Source organism: Lactuca saligna, chromosome 9, assembly GCF_052625555.1.
Source record: "Lactuca saligna cultivar CGN05327 chromosome 9, ASM5262555v1, whole genome shotgun sequence".
Classification (NCBI taxonomy): Eukaryota; Viridiplantae; Streptophyta; class Magnoliopsida; order Asterales; family Asteraceae; genus Lactuca; species Lactuca saligna.
This window is the reverse complement of record NC_136425.1, coordinates 24,223,579-24,249,838: the sequence shown is the minus strand read 5'-3', so window position 1 is coordinate 24,249,838 and position 26,260 is coordinate 24,223,579. Positions and strand designations below refer to the sequence as shown.

The 26,260-nt window shown below is 36.5% G+C and overlaps 1 long non-coding RNA gene and 1 pseudogene across 1 annotated transcript; both read left to right on the top strand.

The window, feature by feature from the left end:
* Positions 1 to 1,089: 1,089 nt before the first annotated feature.
* On the top strand, positions 1,090 to 1,482 carry LOC145016099 (copper transporter 6 pseudogene; annotated as a pseudogene).
* Positions 1,483 to 2,884: 1,402 nt separating this feature from the next.
* LOC145014301 (uncharacterized) lies at positions 2,885 to 4,842 on the top strand. The gene is made up of 3 exons (XR_013665484.1): positions 2,885 to 2,986; positions 3,078 to 3,173; positions 4,711 to 4,842. It is a non-coding gene; the product is annotated as an uncharacterized LOC145014301 (long non-coding RNA).
* Positions 4,843 to 26,260: the final 21,418 nt, after the last annotated feature.

Sequence of the window (26,260 nt, the reverse complement as noted above, 5' to 3'; positions counted from 1 at the left end):
TGATGAACGCTAAAATGATTCTCCTCCTCATCATATCCTCCGTCCCAGACACTACGGTTTAACTCATTTTCCTCGTTTTGAACCTCATGTTGGAGTTCGAGGTCTCTGATTCTTTGTTGAAGGCGTTCGATCTGAACGTCGTGCGGGTCTCTTTGTTTAGCATCGTGACCTCTGTCAGTGGTAATGTTAGCGACATTACAAGTAGGTTTCCCACATCCAACCATTTGTATACCATTGGTGCTCTGATACCAAATGATGCGAGTTGATAATCAAATGACCAAAATTATCACAAGAACTCAAAAACGCCAAAAAAGATAATCACATATATTGCCTTTTAGGCACTAGAAAAAACATAATTAAAAAATGTTTTAATAAACAAATGTGTAAGCTTCTAAAAAAAATGGTTTTATATCTTAATGATTGCTGGCAAATATGTAAATTTATTAGCAGAAAACATTCTTAAAACTGGAAATAAAACTATTGCATATTCAGAAAGAAAGAAACTATGTATCAACCAAATTGTTCACGTGTCACATTGGTTATGTAACAATACCGTTTAATATATTTTCATAATCTATTTTTATATTGCAATAAAAGTTCCAAATCTTGTCATGGGTTGGGCGATGTATTTTAGGGTTTTATTTTAATTTTCTCTTGTTTATTTAAATGGTCCTTGAAATTTCCTAAATAATTGACAAACGAAATAGATAAGGGTACATAGGTCATTGCATAAGTATTTTACCTATATTTTGAACAGAATTAGCCCAAAACGACTAACCACATTTGATTTTGGAACCAAAAGAACCACTAGTGTAATATTTGCTAAAATTATCCAAAAAATTCAACTTTTCGAAAACGATACGAAGCAATAATGAAATTTTGTCATCTGTGTATATAATGTAAATTAGGACATAGCATGATTCATGCCGGCTCTTTGTTTTATGCAACATTCATGCCGGTGGTTTTTCCAATATCAATCCATCTTGATCTTATCTCCTCTCCATATAAAAACGACATACCCATATATAAAGCAACATACGCAATTACCATCAAAGGAAAAGGTCTGTCCCACTTCTCCACTTGAACAAAATGTCTCATGACATGGACATGCCCATGCCGATGCCCATGGCCACGATGCACATGACCTTCTTCTGGGGCAAAGATGTAGAAATATTGTTCAACGACTGGCCTAATGGCAAGTTAGGCATGTATATTTTGGCTTTAGCTTTTCTGTTCGTTCTTGCTGTTGCAATTGAGTTCTTTTCCGTGTTCACAACCATCAACTCAAGACCATATACAATTGTCGGTGGTCTGACTCAGGCTTTTGTTTATGGACTCCGTATGACTCTTGCATACCTTGTAATGTTGTCTGTGATGTCATACAATCTTGGTGTTTTTATTGTTGTGGTAGTGGGACATACCACCGGGTTTTTTCTCATGAAGTATCGGTTGTATTTGAAAGCCAAGGATGATACCATATGACACTTTACCATTGATTCAGCTCTGATGAGTGTAAATTTTTTTTTTTGATATTGAATGATTCTTCATTCGACCGTGATAATAACAAAGAGAGTTAAGATTTTGGAAGCTTGCTAACGTTGTTTAGGTGAAGAAACTGTGATCAAATAAATGTTTGGCCTCGAGTATGTAACATATACCACATCTTTTCTCCTGTGATCTATTATGCAAGCTTTTGTTAACATACTAAAAAACATGTTAGTACGATATCTGAAATGAATATAAGACCATCTGACCATGACTTATTTTGGCAAGTTAATTCTAACAATCTGAATTCAAGTAATAGTATTTAGTAATAGTAATGTCATTTTGTGGGAGACTTACCCTAATCAAAGCCGTTCTCATAGTTTACCTACATACTATTTCTCCTTATTCAAACCACCTACCTGCGTCATTGACAACCTTGAGAAAATCAGAAGAAGATTCCTCTGGGGTGACTCGGAAAACGTCTCCAAGATCCATTGGATCTCTTGGGATAAAGTGTTGGCCTCTAAACAACTGGGAGGACTTGGTGTGGGCTCATTAACAGCCCAAAATGATGCACTGCTTCTCAAATGGTGGTGGCGTCTTAAAAATGAAGATCATAGCTTATGGTGTGAAGTGATCAAGTCAATTCACAACCTTCACAACAACAAATCCGTAACCCAAATTGCAAAAAAATCTCTCAATGGTACTTGGTGTAACATTGCTAAGGTCTCCGATCGCTGCTACTGCTGCTCATCGGATCCCGTTCTCTGAATACATCCAATGATCAGTTGAGGTTCAAATTAGCGCATGATGGGTTGTTCTATGTTGATATCATCAGACGAAAATTTGATGAGATAATCACCACACCAAGCGGATGTTCCATGATTTGGCTGCCCATTGTTCCATTTAAGGTTTTATGTTTTATTTGGAAGGCAGGTAAAACCAGATTACCTGTCAGCATGGCGTTGAAAGAAAGAGGCATTAACATCACATCAACAACTTGCAGTTTATGTGAAATGGACGACGAAACTGTTGATCATATTCTGATAAACTGTGAATTGGCTAGGAAAACCAAAGAATGGATGTTCCACTGGTGCAATATCACACCTGTTCCCATAACAAATGTGGCAGATTTTTTGGATTATGCAGCGACATGTGGGAATTGTCCTAGAAAAAGGAAAACATTCATCACCATAACTTACTATGGTGTTTGTGGAAGGCGAGAAATGATAATGTGTTCAACAAGATTTAACCTACTCACCTACTCACTTGAAGGTAGCAGATTTCGTAATGACTTTGCCATAATTTGTCTCATCCTTTCCAACAAAATTTTGACCAATGCATATTCATGCATGCCACCCCACGCCCTCTCCCCTCTCATTTTAAATTCGGCCGTAGAGGCCCTCATCCACACCATCATCTTCATTTTCATCTCTTTCTCTCAAGAAAAAGCTTCAATCCTCCATAGCTTAATCCCTCCAAGTTGGTTCTTAAGATTTTGGTAAGTATTTCCTCCATAATCTAGTGTTTCTAGTCACTAATATACTAGTTTCAATCCATTCACACACATTATCATGTGTTATTAACTATAGGGTTTCTAAATCTCCAAGTGTTCTTCAACCATCTTCAAGTGTTCTAAGCTCGAAGATCTTCATTCATCTCTTATTCCAACCACAAACACATTCAAGGTGAATTCATACCTATTATTTTCAAGATTTTCATGTTTTGGGGGAGAGGGAAGGGGGGATACAAGTAAACTAAACTTTGTATAACAACTCAAGTTGTTATGCATGCTTCATCTTTCTATTGTGTATAAAGTATTATTTGCATGAAATGTGGTATTTACTAGTTACTTAAACATTTATATGTGGTATGATGGTTTGAAATGCAAAACTAATAAGAACAAGTATAAACATGTTATATGTTTCTTAAGGAAGAGTTATAATCATAAAACTATAAAGATTATAGTTTTTATAAACAAAAAATGGGGTTTCTAGCAAAAATGGTTATGACCTAGTTATTAAACTATTTTTTGAGACATATAAATTGAAATAAGTTATTTTGGGTTATATATCTTGAAACTAGTTAAAAATATCAAAGATTTAGTTTTACAAAAATAAAACTTTAAAATCTATTATTTTATGTAAAAGTGAGTTTTCTAGCAAAAATGTCATATCTAGATTATGGTACCATTTTAGTGGATTTTAACCAAAAATATGTTGTTTTGTACATATAAAGTTAATTTGACTTAATTGTTCCAAAAAGGTAAAATAAGTTTTACAAAGTTATATTTCAATATGTACCGGTTAATGCCGTCAAAAGAACAAAAACTAGAAAAATAACTGTCATAGTAAATGTTATGGTACTTGTGTTAGACCTAAATTATATGATATAATCTTTTAAAACATCTAAACATGTTAACTTATATATATATATATATATATATATATATATATATATATATATATATATATATATATATATATATATATATATATATGGACACAACAAAACATTTATAATAAACTATAATAGATATAGTTTATGGTCATTGACACTACTTTACCGTTTGGGGATACAATATAAATAATCATTTAAATGTATAATTATTTTAAAATATGTATTTACTATGGAAATGCAATATTTCCACATACAAAAGAGTTTTCATTACACTATACGTAAACCTGTTAACACAAATTTGTGAGACAGTCTTCACTGTACCTACCAGAGTACACACTAAAGTCTTGAATTACAACTAGAATCTTGGTAAGAGAGAGTGACACTTATGTATAGATCTATATATGACTAACAATACACAATCCTGCACCTAAGTTGTTGTCTATAGTTAGACCAGCAGGTCTGGAGTGACAATTGTCTAACATTCCGACGTCTGAAGAACGTCGTAGCAGGCCAACTAGTTTTAACATGTTTGTAATAACTTACATGGGGTATTAACAATACAATTGGTTTATGGGGCTAACATACGTTCAAATGGTTTTTTATAATAATAAAACTACATAATACTATTTTCAAGTACAACAATACTTATAAATTTTTGGTCTAAGGGTTTCATGACTACAACTCATTTTTAAATAAATATTGGATTCGATGGAAACACACACTATCATTTTACAAGGAAAAAGCTACAGATTCTTCTCATACAAAACTCTTATAAACTCACCAACTTAATTGTTGATACTTTTTCAAAACCACTTGTATTCTCAGGGAATCGTTAAGCAGGTAACCACAAGATTTTGAGGATGGGATGCTACGGAGTCACACTATTTACTCTTGTCATAATGTAATTGGTATTGAAACAAACAATATTTGGATATAATGTTATTTTCCTAATTATAATGGTCATGTTGCTTTGATCACTAGTATTCAATTGGTTGTGATACTGTTCATGAAGTCATCCACCCTCAAGCGTTTCTGCCATTATGGTTTAGGGGTATGACATTGTTTTAAAGTCAACACAATGTGTTGGATGGGGTTTTCCCCGACTAATTGGATGATGGCAAAACACAACGTGTTTCTAAGTCAACACGGCGTGGTGGGTCAACATGGAGTGTTGACCTTGACTTTGACTTTTATCTTTGACCAAGTTTGACCTAAAGGGTAGGTGTTGAGGTATAGTGAGTTGTATCTAAGGATTCGTTACTATTTAGGTTTCGGGTGGATATGATATTTGGAGTCGGGACCTATTCAGCTATCGCTCAGATTTAGAGGTGAGTTTCCTCACTGTGTTTACCGGGTCGAAGCACCAATGTCGACCCATGATTTGTTATGTTAGAATAATCGTTGTCTGTGTGACACTTGTATATGTGCTTATATGCTTACTGGGTGGGGCCCGATGGTTACTCTGTATACTATTACTTGTTACGCTTGTATGAATTGTATATGGGCGGAGCCCGTTATATGAGTTAGGGTAGGTCCCATTATACTTATTGGTCAGGGCCCGTTATGCGAGTTAAGATGGGTCCCTTTATACTCATTGGGTGAGGCCCGTTATGTGAGTTAGGGCGGGGCCTGTTATGTGATATGTATGTATGGTATGTAGTATTTTAGGGAACTCACTAAGCTATGTGCTTACGGTTTTTAGTTTATGCTTAAGGGACTTCCAATTCTAAGGAGAAGGGCCCAGGATGGTTGTAGAGCACACACCACCTCGTTCCACTTTGTGGTGTTTTACTCTGATTGTTATGTTGTTTGATACATTATTTTTTGTTTGGCTTGTATCGATGATGTTTTGAAAATAATGGTTTTATTAAATTAGAAATGAAATTTTTGGATCATATTTTTGGGACGTTACAAGTTGGTATCAGAGCCTTGGTTTGAGGGATTCAGACACACTCTCAGGTGTGTCTGGACTCAAACTGAGGATTTGGTAAAGTTTTTTTTTAAAGAAATGTATTTTTAAAGAGTTCTCTAAGACAAGAAAGGGTGTGGTGCATGCAATCAGCCGAGCTCAAGTAAGTTTTCCTAAAGTACCCATACATGTTATCTGATATGCTTTGATAGGTGAATCTGTGAATCGCATGCTAGTTAGGGCTAAGGATCTGCTCAATTTTTGCATGATAAAATGCTAACAGAGACACCTTTATATGCATATTGTATGAACTTGTAGACTTGCATGCCAGTACTGATCAGTCAGTGATAGGATGGCATGATTAGGTGATGCTTGGTTCTGATTACTTGATGCCCGAATGTTGGTTGCTTTATGCTTTATAGGAGTTCTAACTAGATTTAGCTAACTTGTAAGTGAATATTTTAAGTTACATACTATGAGAACTAGATAATTTGATAAGGTTAGGTTTTAACTCTATTGCACAGATCTTGTCTGAGTCCAACCGGTGTAATGTGAGACCTCTCATTCGAAGAATTATCTGGTTTTAGTAATATGTAATTGTATTCGTGAGCTAATTAGAGGAAGTTAGCGAGAGTTCCTCCTACAGCTGATGGCGGAGAGTCTTGTGGGATTTGCCCTAGGAAAACTATGACATCCCTATTCTCACAGTCAGAAAAGACCGATTTTGTTTATGCTTTATAAAACTCAGAGTACCTCTTTTAATAAAAATGTTGTGGAATTTGTTCCCAGTAAAACATGATAAATATGTTATCAATGCATTTCCGAAGAAAAATATTTTTATTCATTTTAAAACATTTGGGATGTCATCATCAATACAGAAACATAAGCATAAACAGAACTTACATTCATTATCACTAGCGATTTATATCTCCTTAATCTGTCAGTGTAATGTGACTTCATATCAACACATGTGATATAAATAAACTGAGTGGGTCAGGTTGGGAAACCTAGTGAGTACATAGGGTTTTCAACCCACAACAATACAATTATTATGTTTAATCTTCAAACAATTAATCAACCCAATTACCCATCTCCATTATCTTCTCTACTCTTAATGATCTAATCTAGGAATCAACTATTCCTCGTTCATTTATTCCTATGGATCATCCTAAAGAATTGGGACGAAGTCCATCATTACTAAGGTTTATGGATTACAATTGGTGAACATGTAGTCCAAAACATCTAGTAAACACTTAGTTAAAAAATAACTAGTGAACACATTTAGTTCAAAAATACCTAATGAACACACAGTTCAAAATACCTGGTGAACACACTCAGTTCAAAAATACCTAGTGAACACACTTAGTTCAAAATTATCTAGTGAGCACACTCAGTTCAAAAATACATAGTGAACACACTCAGTTCAAAAATACCTAATGAGCACCTAGTTCAAAAACACCTACATGTTACGAGCCTACTAGCGTTCAACTGGATTGTCTAGTATAGTCTGTGGTCGTCATCTATGCTCCACTAGATGACTGGATCATTGTCAACATTGTTATTACACAACAACTATTTCATCTACCCATGTTTTACCCAACAGATTTTGTAGATATAAAATACATATATAGTTTAAATCATATAAAACTTGTATAAAATTGTTCATCCAACATAGATAGCAAGTATACAGATAATATGCACACATAGCACGTAGTTTATATAAAATACTTCATATCTATGTGTAAGATGAAAGTAACTATGTACTCATAACACGTAATATATATTAAGTACTTCTTATCTATGTGTAAGATGAAAGTAACTATGCACTCACAACATGTAATTTATATTAAATACTTCATATATATGTGTAAGATGAAAGGGACCATGCACTCACCTGGTAAGTTGGTGATTCTGAACCCAAACATTGCTTCGTTACTCTTAAAACAATTTCCTTCGACAAAACAGTGGGTTTTATTAAAAAACTAGGCTTCACTGGAGTAGAGTTTCCGAGCCGAAAGCTTTTCTTCTCAGAGTTGTCGGGCGCTCCGGGGCTTCCTTCACATGTTAGGGAGGTTCCCTGGACTTGGAAGGGGTTTAGGGAGGCTAGAGAGAAGTTAGATAGAGATAGAGAGGCTTATGGTGTGAAGAAAATATGATTGATTCATCCTTTATTTATAGGGATTTTATCGTAGAGTAGCCCCTAAGCTTCATCCGTATCTTTCGCGTATAAGCTCCGTTTTCTACGTTATTTATATCCACGCGTTGGTATTTACGAGTACTACAACTTTCATTTATACTCCGTCGGCTAATTCTCATTGTATCTCAGATTTACAAAATTGTATTCAAATTCGCCGCGCCTGAAGAGTAGAGACTAAGTTTCGTGCATAGCTTTAACATACGAGCTCTTTTATCAACGTTCATTATATACATGCATTGGTATTTACGAGTACCACAACTTTCATTTAGATCCCATTGACCGATTCTCATTCTATCTTAGATTTACAAAATTCTATCGAATTCGCCGCGCTCGAAAAGTAGGGACTAAGCTTCATCCATATCTTTCGCATACAAGCTCCGTTTTCAACTGTCTTTTTATCGTTTAAATCCTATTAATGATATCTTCATTTCTCGTTTAGATTATTTTGGCTGAAAATCGACCGATCTAAAATTTGAATTTTTGGGTTGTGCACTGTTATGCTAAATCTTAGAAGAACCGTAACTTCCTCATACGAAGTCATATTTGGACGTTATTTTTATGCACGCTCTCAGTTTAACATATACTATGACTTTTGTTTAGATCAATAATGCTAGAAAGTATTTTATCGTAAATTCACTTTTTACAATTACCGATGTCGTGTCAGTTTTGTCGTAAAACTTTAACGGGTCATAACTTCTTCGTTATAACTAGGATTTCGGCGTTCTTTATATATATACGGAACCCTTGTAATATATACTACAACTTGGTTAAGGTTAATCCTTCTAAATAATCTTCCATCAAAAACTCATTTTTGATGCTTATTATCTCTAAATTGACTTGCTCGGGTCTGCGGGTGTTACAAAAACCTAGGATGAGATCTAGTGTTGGGAGCCTTATCTGGGAGGGGTAATTGTATGGTTACAGAGTGACTTGGTGGAGTCAAGGCAATTCTTGAGGAAAGTACAGATATATATGGAAGGCAGTATGGGCTCGTACTACTGGAATCAGAGGATTCGTACTCGATTCAATAATGGATACAATAAAACCAAGGAGCTTGCGGAGTTGTGGCACCCTGATATATGTATATTTTGATGGGTATTCTGATGGTTTATATGGTCTATTTTCAGTATAGTGACATTACGAGGCAGATCTATTGGTAGCTCCGGTGTTGGAGAGGGCTCGGGCTTAGGATCTGGAGCTAGGCAGCTAGATGACCAGACGAGAGAGTTCATCTCATTTGAGATTACATGAAGTATCATTGAACAGACTCCTGTGATCCTTAGCACGGTCAAGGAGGGTATTCTTGATATTCTGGACGAGCGGTTTTAGCGCTTCTGACGCAGAGATGGCGACCTTGGTTGGGGCACATTCTTTGACCTTTAGGGAGTTCAAGGCATGTAGAGCTTCAGATTATCACGGTGCGAAGGACCCGATAGCGAGCAGAGGTGGTTAGCAGATGTTGTTGATGCCTTCCACACCAGCCGGTGAGAGGAGGTAGGACACACATTGGGTGATGATGATGTTGATGTGATTTCATGGGATGATTTCTCAACTAGGTTCCGAGTTGAGTTTGCACCGGTGATTGAGGTGAAACAGTTGGCGCGAGAGTTTCAAGATCTCCACCAGACTATGGAGACGGTGATTGAGATCACCTTGATGTTTTGGGAGAGGGTACTTCTCTTTCTACAGTATGTGGTGGACGAAGAGATGAAGAAGGCCCGATATCATGAGATGTTGAGTAGTGACATTCGACAGTTTGTGAGCCGATCCAGCTGCAAGACGCCAGAGGATATGATAGATCGAGTTAGGGAGATAGAGAATTATCTCGAGATGGAGAAGAAAAGGAAGCCATATTTTGTGTCGAGTGTTGAGGGTTCAAGCAAGAGGCCCAAGGTTGTTGATTTGAGAGGGAAGGGCCAGTAGGATTGAGGCCGTTGCCACAAGTGAAGTAGGACGCACGAGGGGACGTGCAGGGTGGGTGGTTCTAGCTGCGTAAAGTGCGGCCAGACTGGTCATATTTGTAGGGATTATACTGCTACTACCACCACCCCGTTATCTAATCTAATTTGCTTTCATTGTAATCAAAGGGGCCATAAGAAGGCCCATTATCTGAGTTTGGTCGCAGCAGGATCGGTGTCAGCACCCGCTCCTACAACTCTTTAGATTACGAACGGCCACCAGGGCCGGGCATGTGTACCTGTGGTGAAGAGAAGGGCTTTCGAGTTGATGACCAGGGAGGTCCGTGCAACTCCTAACATGGTGAAGGGTATGTATCTTCTCCTAATCTCTTTATTTATATTAAATTGTTTGCTTATTTTTATATGTTTTATTTTAGGATTGTTCCTTGTGAACGGTATCTCTGCATTGGTTTTGTTTGATTCGGGGGCTACCCGATCGTTTGTATCATTTGCGCTGGGCAAGAGATTTGATGGAGCTCTAGGAGAGCTGGATTGTCCTCAAGATGTCGAGATTACTGATGATAGGTCTGTTCGGGTTGCGAGGGTTCATCGGGATTGTACCCTTTAGTTATTTAGTGAGAAGTATCTGGTCAATTTGGTTCCCATTCCTCTACGTGGGAACAAGGTTATCATGGGCATCGATTGATTGATCCTTAATAGGGCAGAGATCGACTGTGATAAGTAGTTGGTTTGGATTCGGACCCCTAGTTGGGGAGACATACTAGTTCATGGGGAGAGATCTCACGTGGTCCGATTTTGTGTTCAACCGTGAGGGTCAGACGTTATCTTCAGCAAGGCTGCTCTGGTTATGTCGCCCATGTCATGGATACCCAGGATAAGTGTAAGGCTATCATGTATGATGTGCCGATTATGTGGAATTATCCGGATGTATTCCTGGAGGATTTGCCTGGGTGCCTCCGGAGAGGTCGGGATAAGGGTAAGGTGACCATGGAAGATCTGCCTATTATGCGGAATTATCCAGATGTAATCCTGGAGGATTTGCCTGGGTGCCTCCAGAGAGGCAAGTTCCAGATTGATCTGGTTCCAGGTGTGGCTCTGACAGCCAAAGGCACCATATCGGTTGGCTCCTCCCGAGGTACAAGAGTTATCTACATACCTATAGGAGCTGTTAGACAAGGGATTTATTCGACTGATTAGTTCGCCCTGGGGAGCACCTATCCTGTTTATGAAGAAGAATGATGGGTCTCATCGCATGTGCATTGATTACCGGGATTTGAATAAGGTAACAGTGAAGAACCGTTATCCACTTCCGAGGATTGATGGTCTTTTGACCATCTTCAGGGTGCATCTTGGTTATCCAAGATTGATTTGTGACCGGGTTATCATTAGATGTGGGTCAGGGATGAGGATGTGCAGAAGACAACTTTCCGAAATCGATATGGTCATTACAAGTTCTTGGTAATGCCTTTTGGGCTCACCAATGCTCCATTCGTGTTCATGGATCTCATGAACCGCGTATGCAGATTGATGTTGGATCGGTCTGTGATAGTATTTATTGATGATATCTTAGATTACTCCAAGAATCAGGAGTAGAATGAGGAGCATTTGAGATTATTTTTGGAGCCTTTGAGGACGGAGAGACTTTTCGCAAAGTTCTCCAAGTGCGAGTTTTGGTTGCGAGGGTGAAGGATTATGACGTACTTGGATCACAAGAGCCTGATGTACTTGATGGACCAGCCAAATCCGAACATGAGGCAGCATTGATGGTTGGATGTGGTGAAGGATTATGATTGCGATATCCTTTATCATCTGGGGAAGGCCAATGTGGTGGGCAATGCTCTCAGCTGCAAGGCGGTCGTAGCTTCGATCAGAGACAGATGTTTAAGGATGGTCGTGATTACTCCATTGTTGGAGTGGATTCGTGAGGCATAGATCGAGGCTATGAAGTAAGAGCATCGCAAGAGCGATTGTATTCTGGGTCAGGTCGCTTTCTTCGATTATGATAGTCGCGGATTTTTGACTCCGCATCGGCGTGTTTGGATTCTGTACTGGGGTGGTGTGCTTCATATTTTGATTGAGGAGGCTCACAAGTCGAGGTTCTCCATTCATCCTGGGGTGACGAAGATGTATAGGGATCTTTGTCCCGATGATTGGTGGCCCTACATGAAATGGGATGTAGCATGGTATGTGGAGCGGTTCTTAACCTACAGGAAGGTCAAGGCCGATCAACAACGTCCTCATGGAAAGATACAGCTATTGAAGATTCCCATATGGAAATGGGAAGACATCACCATGGATTTTATTATGAAGCTTCCCAAGACTGCATGCAGATTGGATTCAATATGGGTCATCGTGGATCGTTTGACCAAAAGCACGCATTTAATTCTGATTCAGGAGAGTATTTCTGCAGAGAAGTTGGTTGAGGTTTATATCAGAGAGGTGGTGGCACGTCATGGAGTACCGATATCAATAGTCTCCAACAGGGATGTCCGATTCACTACTAGGTTTTGGAAGAGATTTGATGACGAGTTGGTCACTCGTCTCCATTTCAGTACAACATTCCATCCGTAGACCGAAGGCCAGTATGAGCAGACTATTCAGACTCTTAAGGATACGAGCGTGCATGTTGGACTTTGGAGGGAGTTGCAATACGTATCTTCCGTTAGCAGAATTTTCATATAACAACAGTTATCACGCCAACATTAATCGACTTGCTTTTGAGATGCTCTACGGGAGGAAATACAGGACCCCGATTTATTGGTGCGAGGTCGGTCAGCAGTTTATGGGGAGTATCGAGGTGGTACTCAAGCCCACTGAGTTGATTCAGCCAGTTCGTAGTAGGCTTCAGATAACTTAGAGTCGGTAGATGAGTTATGCCGACAGGCGCTAGTCAAACTTGGAGTTTTGGATAGGAAGGTGAAAACCTTGAGGAACAAGGTAATCGAACTAGTGAATGTGCAATGGTAGCACCGCAAGGGATCGGAGTGGAGTTGGGAGCCTGTGGACAAGATGAGAGAGCAGTACTTAGATTTATTTGGGCGGCGGACTTCGAGGATGAAGTGTGATTCAAGTGAGGGAGATTTGTAACACCCGTTCCCAGGTATGAATTTAATTCCAATATCTTCATGATTCTCTTTGGACACAACATTTTGATGTCATAACACAGCGTGTCGATAAGCCTTTGGGCTGCAAACTTTATTGGACCAACACGGTGTGTTTAGGCCATTACGTGACGTGTTGGCGGTTGGTGGAGAAACCCTAATTTTTAGCATGTTTCACCCTTTTTAAAGGCCCTAAGTCCTTATGTTTGGCCTCCTTACCAGCCTTTGTTGCCTCTAAAACCCTAAAAATTATCTTTAAGTCTCTTGGCGTTGTTCTTGAGCTAGTAATAAGTTCTTGGTGCTCATTTTTGGACTTTGTGAAGGAATAAGAGATCTTGAAGTTGTCGTTCTTGGTGGAAAGGCTTTGAATCCAAAATTATCTTCTTTTGTGCAAGATTTCTAAGGTATCAAGTTTGAACCTTGACTTATAGATGTTTAGATCTCTTCATATTGTGCTTTGTTGTGCTTTTGGTCCCTTTTTGAGTTGACGAGAGAGTGAAGTCATTTTAAGGGCTTGTTGTTCCAGATCGAAGTTTGTATTGGACAACTTGAGCATAAAGGTGCAAGATTTATGAGATAATTGGTTACATGCATGCATTAAGTCACTTATTAAGTCCCTTTTAATCGTAAGAGCTTCATTTAGACATGCATAAGCGTAAATTAGGCAACTTTACGTGGTTTTCTGGCTTAAGGAAGTCATATCTATGTTTTGGGGCTATGTGTTTAAGGATGAAGTGCTTATTGGTTAAGCCCTTGCACTATTAAGCCTTAGGGTGTGGGTTTTGGACCCTTTTTGGTAGTCCATATGGGTAAAGTTGACTCAAGGGCCAACAATTCCCCAATGTTTAGAGAAGCTAGAGTTGCTCGAATTAGGCCCAATAGACCCTCTACGATTTGCTGCTTATCATATTTTTGAGGGACCATGAATATAAGAGATATGTGGGTAAATTTGCCCAATGATCCACAAAAATTAAGAGGATGGATCGAGATAACAACTACAAGTTTAGAAGTATTGAAGGATGGAAAGATTGTCCATTAAGTTTACATATTTGAGTTGTTTAGGTTTTAATTGCATGTGTTGGAACTACGTGGTTATGTTTTTTTGGTTATTTGGTACTTGAATGTTATTTGTAGTATTTGGTATTTGAATTTTATGTTATTTAGTAGTGGAATCTTATGTTATGTTATTTGGTAATTGAGTTTTATTTTGTGTTATTTAGTATTATTTTATGTTATTTAGTACTTGAGTTTTATGTTATTTTATTTGGTATTTGAATCTTATGTTATGTTATTTGGTACTTGAATCTTAAGTTATGTTATTTGGCACTTGAGTTTTATTTTATGTTATTTGGCACTTGAGTTTTATGTTTTGTTATTTGGTACTTGTGTTGATTAATAGGTTCCTAATGGATCATGACAAAAAAATACTTCTCATAATTATAATGTACTTTGCTACTTTCGGAAGAGGGGTGTGAAACGAGTACGGGATAGTGATTCGGAAATGACAGGACATGAGTTTACGTTAGAGTTATTTCACTGTAATCCTGTACAATGTGTTGAAGTACTATGCATGTCTCGTGAATCATTTGTCTTACTATGTGCGCATTTTAGAGTAAATTATGTGTTAAGGGTTAGCAAACATATATCGGTTGAGGAAAAGATGGCTATGTTTTCTATGATGGTCGGTCATAACCAAATTTACGTGATTATCAAGCGAAGATTTCAACACTCAAAGCAAACAAGTTATAAATTTTTTCATGAAGTGTCGGACAAAATGTTGCTTTTCGCACATGACATTATAGTATCAACTTTTTTGAATCCGAATCCAAACATTCCGGAACATAATCGGAGGCTACGAAGGGTGTTCAAAGGAGGAGTTGGTGCACTTGATGACACTTTGATACATGTTGGTGTCCCTGTAAATAAACGAGATTTATATAGAATTAGGGGAAAAGGTGGTTATTACCAAAACGTATTGGCAATATGTGACTTCAACATGATGTTTACGTTTGTTGTGGTCAGTTGGGAAGTGATAACACATGATTCTAGAATATTATCAGAAACATTAGCAAATCCACATGCATCATTTCCGTTTCCACCATTAGGTAAGTTTATGGTTATTAAAATAGTTTTATTTTTAGTTTGAAAAATGAATGATTTTTTTTGTTTTTTTTACGGATAAATATTATCTTTATGATGCTGCCTATGCAAACATTCGAGGTTTTATGGCACTGTATCGTAATGTGAGGTATTGGCTTGGAGATTCCCATCAAAGACATGCATTAACGAATAAAGAAAGATTTAACCATGCACACACAAAACTTAGGAATGTCATTGAGCGTACTTTTGGTGTCTTGAAAGCACGACTCCTTAGATGAGACCATTCTCGTTGGTTACACAATGAAACATTATCCTTGTATGTTTCATGCTTCATAATTTTATAAGAAGATAGAGACTACGTGATGAGTATTTTGCACGATATGATGAATCAAATGTCTTAGTTTGGAATAACAATGCAGTCATTGCTGATGATGAAGATAACAATCCAACACATGGTACTGCAGCGAACCGTGAATAAATGACCCAGTTACGAGATCAAATTGTCGAGCAATTGATGCAAAATATGGAATGAGAATTATTAAAGTTTGGTTGTATGAATTTTATTTAAAAATGTTATTGTAAGACTAATTTGGTTGTTTGAATTTTATTTTCAATATTTTAAGACTACAATTATTAATTTTTTTTATTGAAAAACTATTTTCGGTTTAATAAATCACTTTATTTTAATTTTTTAATATATGCAACAGTCTGCAGATGTTAAAAAAACAAACATACTTCTTATTACAGTCAGCAGCCATTTGGTCCATATCTTCTGCTACAGAGGGTTGCAGAGGTGGTCCGCAGACTTCATGTATTTTCTTTTTGAAAAAACAAACAACATATTAGTCATTCACAAGCTTAATTTATTAAGCAATTATTTAAAACAACAAAATTTATTTATCTTTATAAAAGCATGTAAGTTACACAAGTTATATATTTGTCAGATATTTTATTATATTGTTGATCATTATACTTTAAATAAATATTGTAAATATAAAAATATAATTATTAACAAGCATATATCTCAACTCTCAATATTGAAGTCATAAAACTTCTTCTCATTCTTGCAAAATATGTTTATGTTGACTTGGCCTTATAATTCAGAAGTGTATATTAAATGTCATATGCGTGGTCATTTCAAAGCGTAACTAATTTTATTTTTTGATAATTTCGAAATATATACACCCGCCACCTCGATCGTTGGTGAAGTGCATGTGTGTGTGTATATACACACACACACACACACACACACACATATATATATATATATATAATATTAAACTCTACAGCATTTACTCTCAAATCTAATGGCATTTACAATGCATTAAACTTATTAGAGTTTAGTTGATTAACACATGATCATTTTATTCACTATACAATTCTACATTAATTTTCCTACAATGCATTGAACTTAATAGAGTTTAATGGAATATATATATTTACTAGTTAAAAGGTTTCTTTTTTCCCATTGAAGAGTTCAATGGCCATTGAACTTCATAACCATTGAATGCCAACATGGCATCCCACAATGCTAGAGTTTAATCCATTGAATGCCAATTAGGCATGTCATATCATTCAGCTCTCCCATTGAACTATGCATTGTAGATGCTTTAAACTCCAACCACTTAACCCCATAGCAACCAAAATTGCCATCTTCAAAAATGGCGCTTCAATCGATGATTTCTATCTTTGGTTATTGGTGCCTGCCTATGTCCGATTGGCTCAAACTCAATACAGATGGGAGTTCACTAGGAAATCCTAGACTATCAAGTTACGGAGGGCTTATGAGGGATGATTGTGGTGCTTGGGTATGTGGTTATGTGGGAAATATTGGATGGGATATGATTCTTGTTGCATAAATACGGGGAATATCAATGGGCTTACGTCTCATTAGAGCCATGAAATTAAAGAAGGTTGTAATAGAGACAGATTGTCAAGAGACCCTCTTACTTATCACTGTCAGTGTCGATGACTCTCATCCACAAAGCTTGCTGATCAAAGATTGTAGGCAGGATATTTTCAAGAATTAGGGTGCTATATGGTGCATGTGATGAGAGATGGAAATTGGTGTGCATATCAAATGGAAAAGATCGGGGGAAGACAAGACCGAGATTTTTTGTCATCGATCATTCGCCCCCGATGTTGATTCAATTTCTTGAATCGGATGTAACAAGGGTCTGATTTGATCCGAATAGGTACTAAAACCTCGGCGCAACACACGCACAATACTTTTTTCCCGCAGTAGTTTGTTTTACGAAGGTCTTCGGAGCTGAAAACCTCTGAACGTGTGCTATTTGGGAAATTACTTGTTTTACCTCTTCCCACCTCTTCAAACCTAAAACCTAAAACGAAAACAGATCCTCCAACTCTTTAAAAAAAATGCCACATACCTTCTTCTTCTTAAGACCCATCGAGTCTTTCGTCATCGTATCCTAATTCACACGCCACCTCCTCCCTGGCCGTCACCACCTGAATGTCGACGCAAGGTCCTTCCCCACTGCATACCTTCTTCGTTCATCGTCTCGCAGTTGAAGTCATCAAGTATGTTTTTTTTTCTTGCTGGAAATTGGTAATTAAATATAAAATACCACCAAACCCTTGTTTTCCTTGTTGATGATTATGTTGTTTAATCCTAAATTGTTGTTGATTTCGGTTTTTTTTTCTGCATACATGTTGCTGAATCATTGTTGTTGTTGTATCTTTTTTCTTGTTTTTTTTCTTTGTTGAAGATTATGTTGTTGTATCCTAAATTGCTGTTGATTTCGTTTTTTTTGATGCATACATGTTGCTGAATTGTTGTTGTTGTATTTTGTTTGTTTTTCAACTATAATAATGATAATTTCTTGCTGAAAGTTCACAAATGTATGCTGAAATATTATAAATTCTTGTTTAAATATGTTGAAATGTCATTATTATTTTTTTTTGTTGATATGTGCTAAATTGTTGCTAAAATGTGATAGATTATTGTTGAAATTCGTCAATTTAGGTTCTTGTTGTGCTGAAATGTAAATAATATTTGCTGAAATTCATTAGTTTAATCAACAAAAGTTCTGTTGTTGAATTTTTTTTTTTTTGTTATAAGGTTATGTTTGCGAAAGTATGTATTCCATATGTTTTTTTTGTTATTAAGAATGGGATATAAACATACATGGACCAATGAGCAAATAAAATTCTTATTGCACACTTGTATTGAAGAAGTATAAACTGTGGGTAGAAAATGTTTGTGTTTGCACAAACATTCATGGAACAGGTTAGGAATAGCCATTAAGGAAAAATATGGTGTGGATTTGACTCAAAGACAATTGAAAAACGCCTATGACAACCTTAAAGCGAAATACACAGGATGGTTATACTTGAAAAACAAAATTGGCAACCTTTACAAGCCTCAAACAAACACTTTTAACTTAACAAATGAGGAGTTGGAGGAGTTTTTAATATATATATATATATATATATATATATATATATATATATATATATATATATATATATATATATATATATATATATATATATATACACAAACACACACACACACAAACACATATTTATATGTATTTTGTTTATATAGTTGCTATTTATTCTTATATTACTTTTGTTACATTGATTGGGTCTAGTATGCTCAAGAGTCATATTAAAATGATATTGCTAAATAGCATATGATCCTAAGGGTCACACTAACAACAACTTGATACAAATGATTATTTATTAGAAATTGATTTTTATAAATATTCATAAACTCTTATAATAATTGGGAAAATATTTATTTCAAGGAAATAATTATTTTACAATACAACAAACACAATATTTCATATGGTATGAATATAATATGTCATGTACATATTTTTGGACCTAATAAGCATTTTGTCTTTAAGCAAAAGTCAAAGTTTATATATATTATAAACTTTGAGTTTATAAAATATAAACTCTTGACTTGTCTTTTCTTCTTGGAAACATGAGTTGAAGAGAAAAGACCTTTGCATTGGTATAATGTAAACGGATCAAATCTTGGGAGATATGTTCATAACATAGGGAACAAAGTTGTCTAAAATTACTTAATCGTTAATGACTTTTGGACCATAATTCCATTATAAATAAGAGGTGAGTGCTCTTATTTTTCTTCACTCTTCTCTCCTTGGCCAATAGGAATTTCTTCTTCTCCATCACATCTCTAATGTCTTGAATTTTGAAGATTTTGTTGCTTGCCTTCTCTCTTTAAGTCATAATCTTATTTGGTTTAAAAGCTTAAGAGTTGTAACTAGCATTACATCAAGTTGGCACATTGTTGGTGTCTCAAGGGTTCATCCTCACTCCATCAACTTCCAAGCCTCCCCAAGAGTACTCAAAGTGGTTTAAAGGTTGTTACTACTTCTTCCTTCAATGGTTGTGTTTTAAATCTTTCCTTTATTTGCAAGATGATCCTTGGTGGGTGATAAAATGTTTATGTTATTTTATAAAACTCAAGTCTTCTGTTTGCCATTATTTGTAGTTTTTGAAACTCGTTTTTTAAATAAAACCCAATAACTTTTGTTACATTAATTCGGTTTAGGGACATTCGAAAGTCGCTTCTTTGAAAACTATCCCATTGTTGTTTCCAGAGCCTTGTGCAGAACTCTTTGATGGAAATAGTGTCTCTGGTAATCTCATCTACGCCACCTCCCAAACACCATCGGGACATGGATCATCTTCTTTCATGTTGTAACACGACAGCTTATGGACACCCCTTTTATTAATATGGATAAGGGTGATTGCTTTTCCAATCATACTAGTGAGCCTTTTACTTAGCCACATATTCACCTTCTGGTAACCCCAACAAAAGTGCTAAACCCTTAACTCCTAGACCTCAAGCTCCTAGTGCCTCACGTAATCCACCTTCTAATGCCTCACCTAAAGCTTTTATTATTGCTGATGATTTAACACTGGAGATGCAAAAAGCTCTACGACATTTGACTCAAGGGCCAACAATCCCCAATGTTTAGAGAAGCTAGAGATGCTCGAGTTAGTCCCGGTAGACCCTCTACAATTTGTTGTTTATCATATTTTTGGAGGGAGCATGAATATAAGAGAGATGTGGGTAAATATGCCCAATGATCCACAAAAATTAAGAGGATGGATCGAGATAACAGCTACAAGTTTAGAAGTATTGAAGGATGGAAATATTTTCCATTAAGTTTACATATTTGAGTTGTTTAAGTTTTAATTGCATGTGTTGGAACTATTAGTTATGTTTTTTGGTTATTTGGTTCTTGAATGTTATTTGTAGTATCTGGTATTTGAATTTTATGTTATTTGGTACTTGAATCTTATGTTATGTTATTTGGTACTTGAGTTTTATTTTATGTTATTTGGTACTTAAGTTTATGTTATGATATTTGGTATTTGAATCTTATGTTATGTTATTATGTTATGTAATTTGGTACTTGAACCTTATGTTATGTTATTTTGTTATGTTATTTGGTACTTGAGTTTTATTTTATGTTATTTGGTACTTGAGTTTTATGTTTTTTTATTTGGTACTTGTATTGATTAACAGGTTCCTAATGGACTACGACAAAAATATACTTCTCATAATTTTAATGTACTTGTACGTCCGTTACTTTTGGAAGAGGGGTGTGAAACGAGTGCGGGACAACGATTCGGAAATGACGGGACATGAATTTATGTTAGAGTTACTTCACCGTAATCCTTTATAATGCGTTGAAGTACTACGCATGTCTCGTGAATCATTTTCCCGACTATGTGCACAGTTTATAGTAAATTACGCGATAAAGGATAGTAAACATGTATTGGTTGAGGAAAAGATGGCTATGTTATTTATTAAGATCGGTCATAACCATCGTTATGTGATTATCAAGCGAAGAATTCAACACTCAAAGCAAACTATTCATAAATTTTTTCATGAAGTGTTGGACAAAATGCTACTTTTCGCACATGAAATTATGTGAGAACAAACGATCTGATGTGCTGGGACAAGGAATGAAAACTCAAACCTTGAATTAATACTTAAGATCAATGTTTTCTTGCTAAGATATTTTCTAGTCAAGTCTGGCAAGACCAGTCAAGTCTGAGTTAATGCATTCAACAAAGTATTCAAGACATAAATGAAGACTAAGAAATATAATCAAAGTAAAGATAATAAATGATGAACAAAAAGAATGTTTTGAAAGTGATTTGAATATAATATATGGTGAAAATAGTTGAAATGAAACTTATAGAGTTTGGATAATCTGTCACTGATTTAACATTGAAAGCTCCTATAAATAGGAGTACATGATACATGGTACTAACCGATTATATACATAGGACTGGATAATAGAGTTACTTTTGACACTCTGATTATTCTTGTTTGATAAAAAAGACTAAGTCCTATGACATGTTAAATCATGCTAAATGACAAAGATAATTAATAAACTTGGATAAGGAACTAATTTGGACAAGCTAGCCTTTCGAACATGACATTCATTCCGAAATGACTTCAACTGAACTTCACATCCGGAGCAGGTCTTCAGGTCCGGACACTAAAACTGATTTTGGAGCACCATCCATTTCGGAACTTTGACTGACTTTGGAACTTCAAGAAGGTTTGTGATTGCTAGAGGTTCACTTTCAGGTTCAACCAATCCCCCCCTTAGAGAACTTAGCAATCAAGTCAGCTTAGTTTTCTTCTTCCTTGATAAACGTATAGGCTCTAAAAAAACCACTCCCTGGCCTATATTTACCATTGCAGTTGACTCACAAACTTTTCTTTCACATGTTTCGAAGCTTCAGACTTGGATGCTCGACTGATAAACTTTTTGAGTGCTCTCGTTGGAATTAGGTGTTTGTTAGTGACTCTGAAAAAGTCATTTTTGTTTGTCTTCTTTGTCTTGTACATAAACCATATGAGTGAATCATCAACAGGTCCTTCCGTTAGCAGTTCAGATTCTAGAAGCACATAATCAATCTTGGCAACAAAATCTTCAGTTCTGAATAAGTGGGCTAGCTCATAGTCACATCGATAAAATTCCGCGACATAGTCCTTGAGAAAACTTAAGGCTGCGTGGTAAGCACCCATGCTGATATCATCTTTTTGGAGACTTCACAGATGAGCAGCAATGGTCAGGACATCATTGGGATTGATTGCAGGAAAATCGGCATCAGAAATGGTGTGGTATGTTGGTTTGTTGCGGATGATGTGATATCGAAACAATGTGGAGTTGAGTTCATATTTCACTAAGATCTTTCTTCCGAACCCAGAGATTTTTGTTATCATTTTCCTTGTCCACGCTTCCTTTTGAGGTTGTGCGTTCTTAGAGTAGAATGTTTTAAAATGTTCACACTATGTCCGGATGATCAACTCCGAATCGTCATTTGGGTGGAGAGGAGCAAACTTGGTGTAGAACTTACTATATGGAGAGAGAGAGGTAGATCAAGTTATTCCGCATCAGTTTTTGTAATATCGTAGTACATGAAGGGTACTATGTCGGAATTACAAAGAATGCATTCACGATATAGAGGAGAGATGATGCGCATCGGATCATGTGACAACCCGAAGTTATTCCATCGCCGTAACCCGTTCCACCCGTAAAACCCGTCTTTAGCAATTTGTTCCGATTTCGTTTTTGGGCTAAGTTATTTAAATGTATATGTTTATTATAATCTCATGAGTGTCCAAACTCCCTAGAAACTCATGTAAACGGCCCAAATTATTAATTTGAAAATTTTTAGAATTGGTCCCGCCGGGTTACGACAACTTAATCGGGTGCGACCAAAAGCCCCGTTTAACGTCGGTATCGGGTAGAATTCCACCGTGTCCCAAACCCGAACCATATATAAAATTGATTAAGCCTCATTTGAAGCTTTTTCACTTTCTCTCTCTCTCTAACCTCTCTCCTCAAATCCAAACTCTAAGTCCAAAATCATCAAATTAAGGCTCCAAATCATCAAGGTAACTATCCTATCTCCTAGTATAACATCTTTAGCCTTCAAATTCGTGGTTAATCTATGAAATAGGACCATTATCATGAGTTTACGAGCCTAGAATAGTCCTAGGCCGTGAACTCACATAAAATGGGTTTTGGAGCCCAAAAACCCTTCCAAACCACCATTGGAGCTTAGATATGGCTTAAGGACTTATTGGAATGGACTTAGAACACCTTAAACTCATTTTTAGAGGAGTAAACATGAGTTTACTGCCCAAGAACATTCTTAGGCCGTAAACACCCATTCATGGGTAGTAAACTCCTTCTAAGGTGTTAAATTGCCACTTACACACCTCCTAAGCCTTGGATTAAAGTCTAGAAGCAACCATAAACAAGTTAGAGGCCTTAAACTTAATGAAAACCACCCCCATAGGATCTTACGACCGTAAACCCCCCAAGGATGGGTTCTTGGGCCGTAACCTCCTATAACTTAGTCAAATGGTGCCTTCAATTCATTCTATGGCTTGTAGATTTAGCTATAAACACTTGTAAATGACCTAGGACCACCAAAACATCAAAGGAAGGTGTGTGGAAGAGCTTACAGCTGTAAAATCTTAGTTTACTACCGTAAAATCCATTAAATGGTCCATATGTTGGTTTAATTCATTCCTATACCCTAGATCTGACCCTAGCTAATTTTCCTAAGTGATATGAGACCATTTAGCACCATAGAACACCCCACCATGAGCTTACGGTCGTAAACTCATGGGGAATGAGTCATTAGGGCCATGAAATCCCTTAAGAGTTTACTCTTGAAGAGTAAACTCTATATCAAAGCCATATACGTCCGTAGATGTCACTCGGGTCACTCCAAACACTTATTTTGAAGTGTTTTCGTGCTTAGAAGTGTATATCCTCAACTAATTTGTAGTTCAAATCCTAATTAGATACAAATGTGTATCTTTTCATATTACATAGGAACCTCACATGCATTCAAGCCTTGAACTGACGTTTAACACCCAAACCGACACGCTTCTCGACCGGTGAGTTCATACCCCTACCCTTTTTCCGTGTTTTTCAAATGTTTTCAAAAGGGGGGGGGGGGGGAATACAAGCAAAAGTACAAGAAAATCTTGTACTTAAACTTATTACTTTCAGTTCAAATGTTTCATAAATTGTATCCTTTTATTATCAAAAAAATTGTATAAATCAATGGTTCGAATTGCAGAGTAAACTTTCAGACTAAATGTAGATTTCTTTAAAAAGTGTTATAATCTATGTTATATTTCATAATTTATGAATAATTCATACTAATTATCAATTAGGATTAATACGAATACGGATACGAAAGTACAGCTAGGAACAGAGCGAATACGAAGGTACAGCTAGGAACGGAGCAAATACGAAAGTACAGCTAGGAACAGAGCGAATACAAAAGTACAACTAGGAACGGAGCGAATACGAAAGTTCAGCTAGGAATAATACTAATATGAATACGAATACGAATACTAATACCAATAGGAATAGGAATACGAATACGAATACGAATACGAATATAAATACGAATACGAATACGAATACGAATACAAATATGAATAGGAATAGGAATAAGAATACGAATACAAACACAAATACAAATACAAATACAAATACGAATATGAATAGGAATAGGAATACGAAAACGAAAGCATGCCTCTGGATATATTCGAGTGTAGAATAACTAGGATATCATAATACCTAGCTAATACAAGTATGTTAGATAATTCTACATTACATTTGTATTCAACAACTAAACTTTACTTTTAAGGAAAATAAGGGTTTTTCCTGGGATAACAAACTGTACATAACCGGATCGTATAATAAACGGATAACTCAACTGAACTTATAAGAAAATATGGGATTTTATTGGATAACAAACTTTTCGGAAAACCAAAGGAAACTTGTACATTTTCAGAAAACAAACCTCTTATGAACTCACCAACTTTATGCTAATTTTCAAACTGCTTGTATTCTCAGGTCTATATTAGACAGATACACCGCGATCTTTTGGAGAAGACGAAGCATACAGAAGACTCGTCTTAACTTTTTTTTCATATGATATATGTATAACCTTTGTAACACATTGCAGTGGTTCCTCTGGAATATCATCTGGGATCCGAAGCAGAGAACCTTGATCTATGGGGGCAATCCTTGGAGCAGGAATTGGGGGCAGCATGGAAGGGGTGGCCCAGAAGGCATCAACCGACAGAGTGGATGGCCATGAGACGGCGGACCAAATCCGTAGCTCTTCCTTCGTAAGCACCTTAGCATGATATTTCTTGGAAGCATGGATTCCTATTACAACATTGGTGACATACTCAACTTCCTCTTCATCATTACTTTCATCATCATTATTTCCTAGAAGTTCGGAAAGAACATGGACTTCATCATCGGAATATCCTTCTTCATCTCGGAGTTGATATTTCAAGGCAGTCTTCCAAGGTTGGCTTGGACCTTCTCCCCCTCTTGCAACGATAGGCTTGACAACCGGTGCAAGCAAAAGGGAATCCTTAATATCATAAAATTTCCCAAACACCTTTTGAAAGCTTATGTTGAGTTGAAGAGTGAGAGTATCGTAGGCTTCAACAGTTGGTGCTTGGGATTTGAGATGATCAAATAGTGTTCCAAGAATCGAAAGCATCTCATCGAATTTGTGATCAGGAACATTGACAATGTTCCAAAAGGCTCTTAATAGCTTGATAAGGACTTTTTGTATAATGAGGTTCAACTCATCTTTCTTCTGAATCTATTTTTCAAGGCGTTGGATATGCTTCTCATGATGAATATGTGTTTGCTTTATAAGTTCATTAGAAGCATTCAACATATCATCATGGACCTTCAACATATTTGTGATCATGTCAAGGTAGTGATCAACACTTTCGTCATACTTTTTCTCAACCTCTGCAATGGTTTGTTTGAGCCGTAAAGGGATAAGTTGATCCAGCTGGGCTTCATGTTCAGCTACAGTAGGTCTGAAATTATTGGATTCAATCATAGATTTAAGGATGGCATCTAGCTTTGAATCGAGTCTGGAAACTTTCTCATCATGTTTGGAGTTAAGCCCTGTTTCGGAGGTTTCAAGAGAATTGACCTTTTGCATGGTTTCTAACATATTGGTTCAGATTTCTAGTAGACAAAACGGATCAATGTAATCTCCTACGGAGGATCCGGTGTCATAGTTAGAGTGTTGTGCTTTGTGTTCGGAAGGT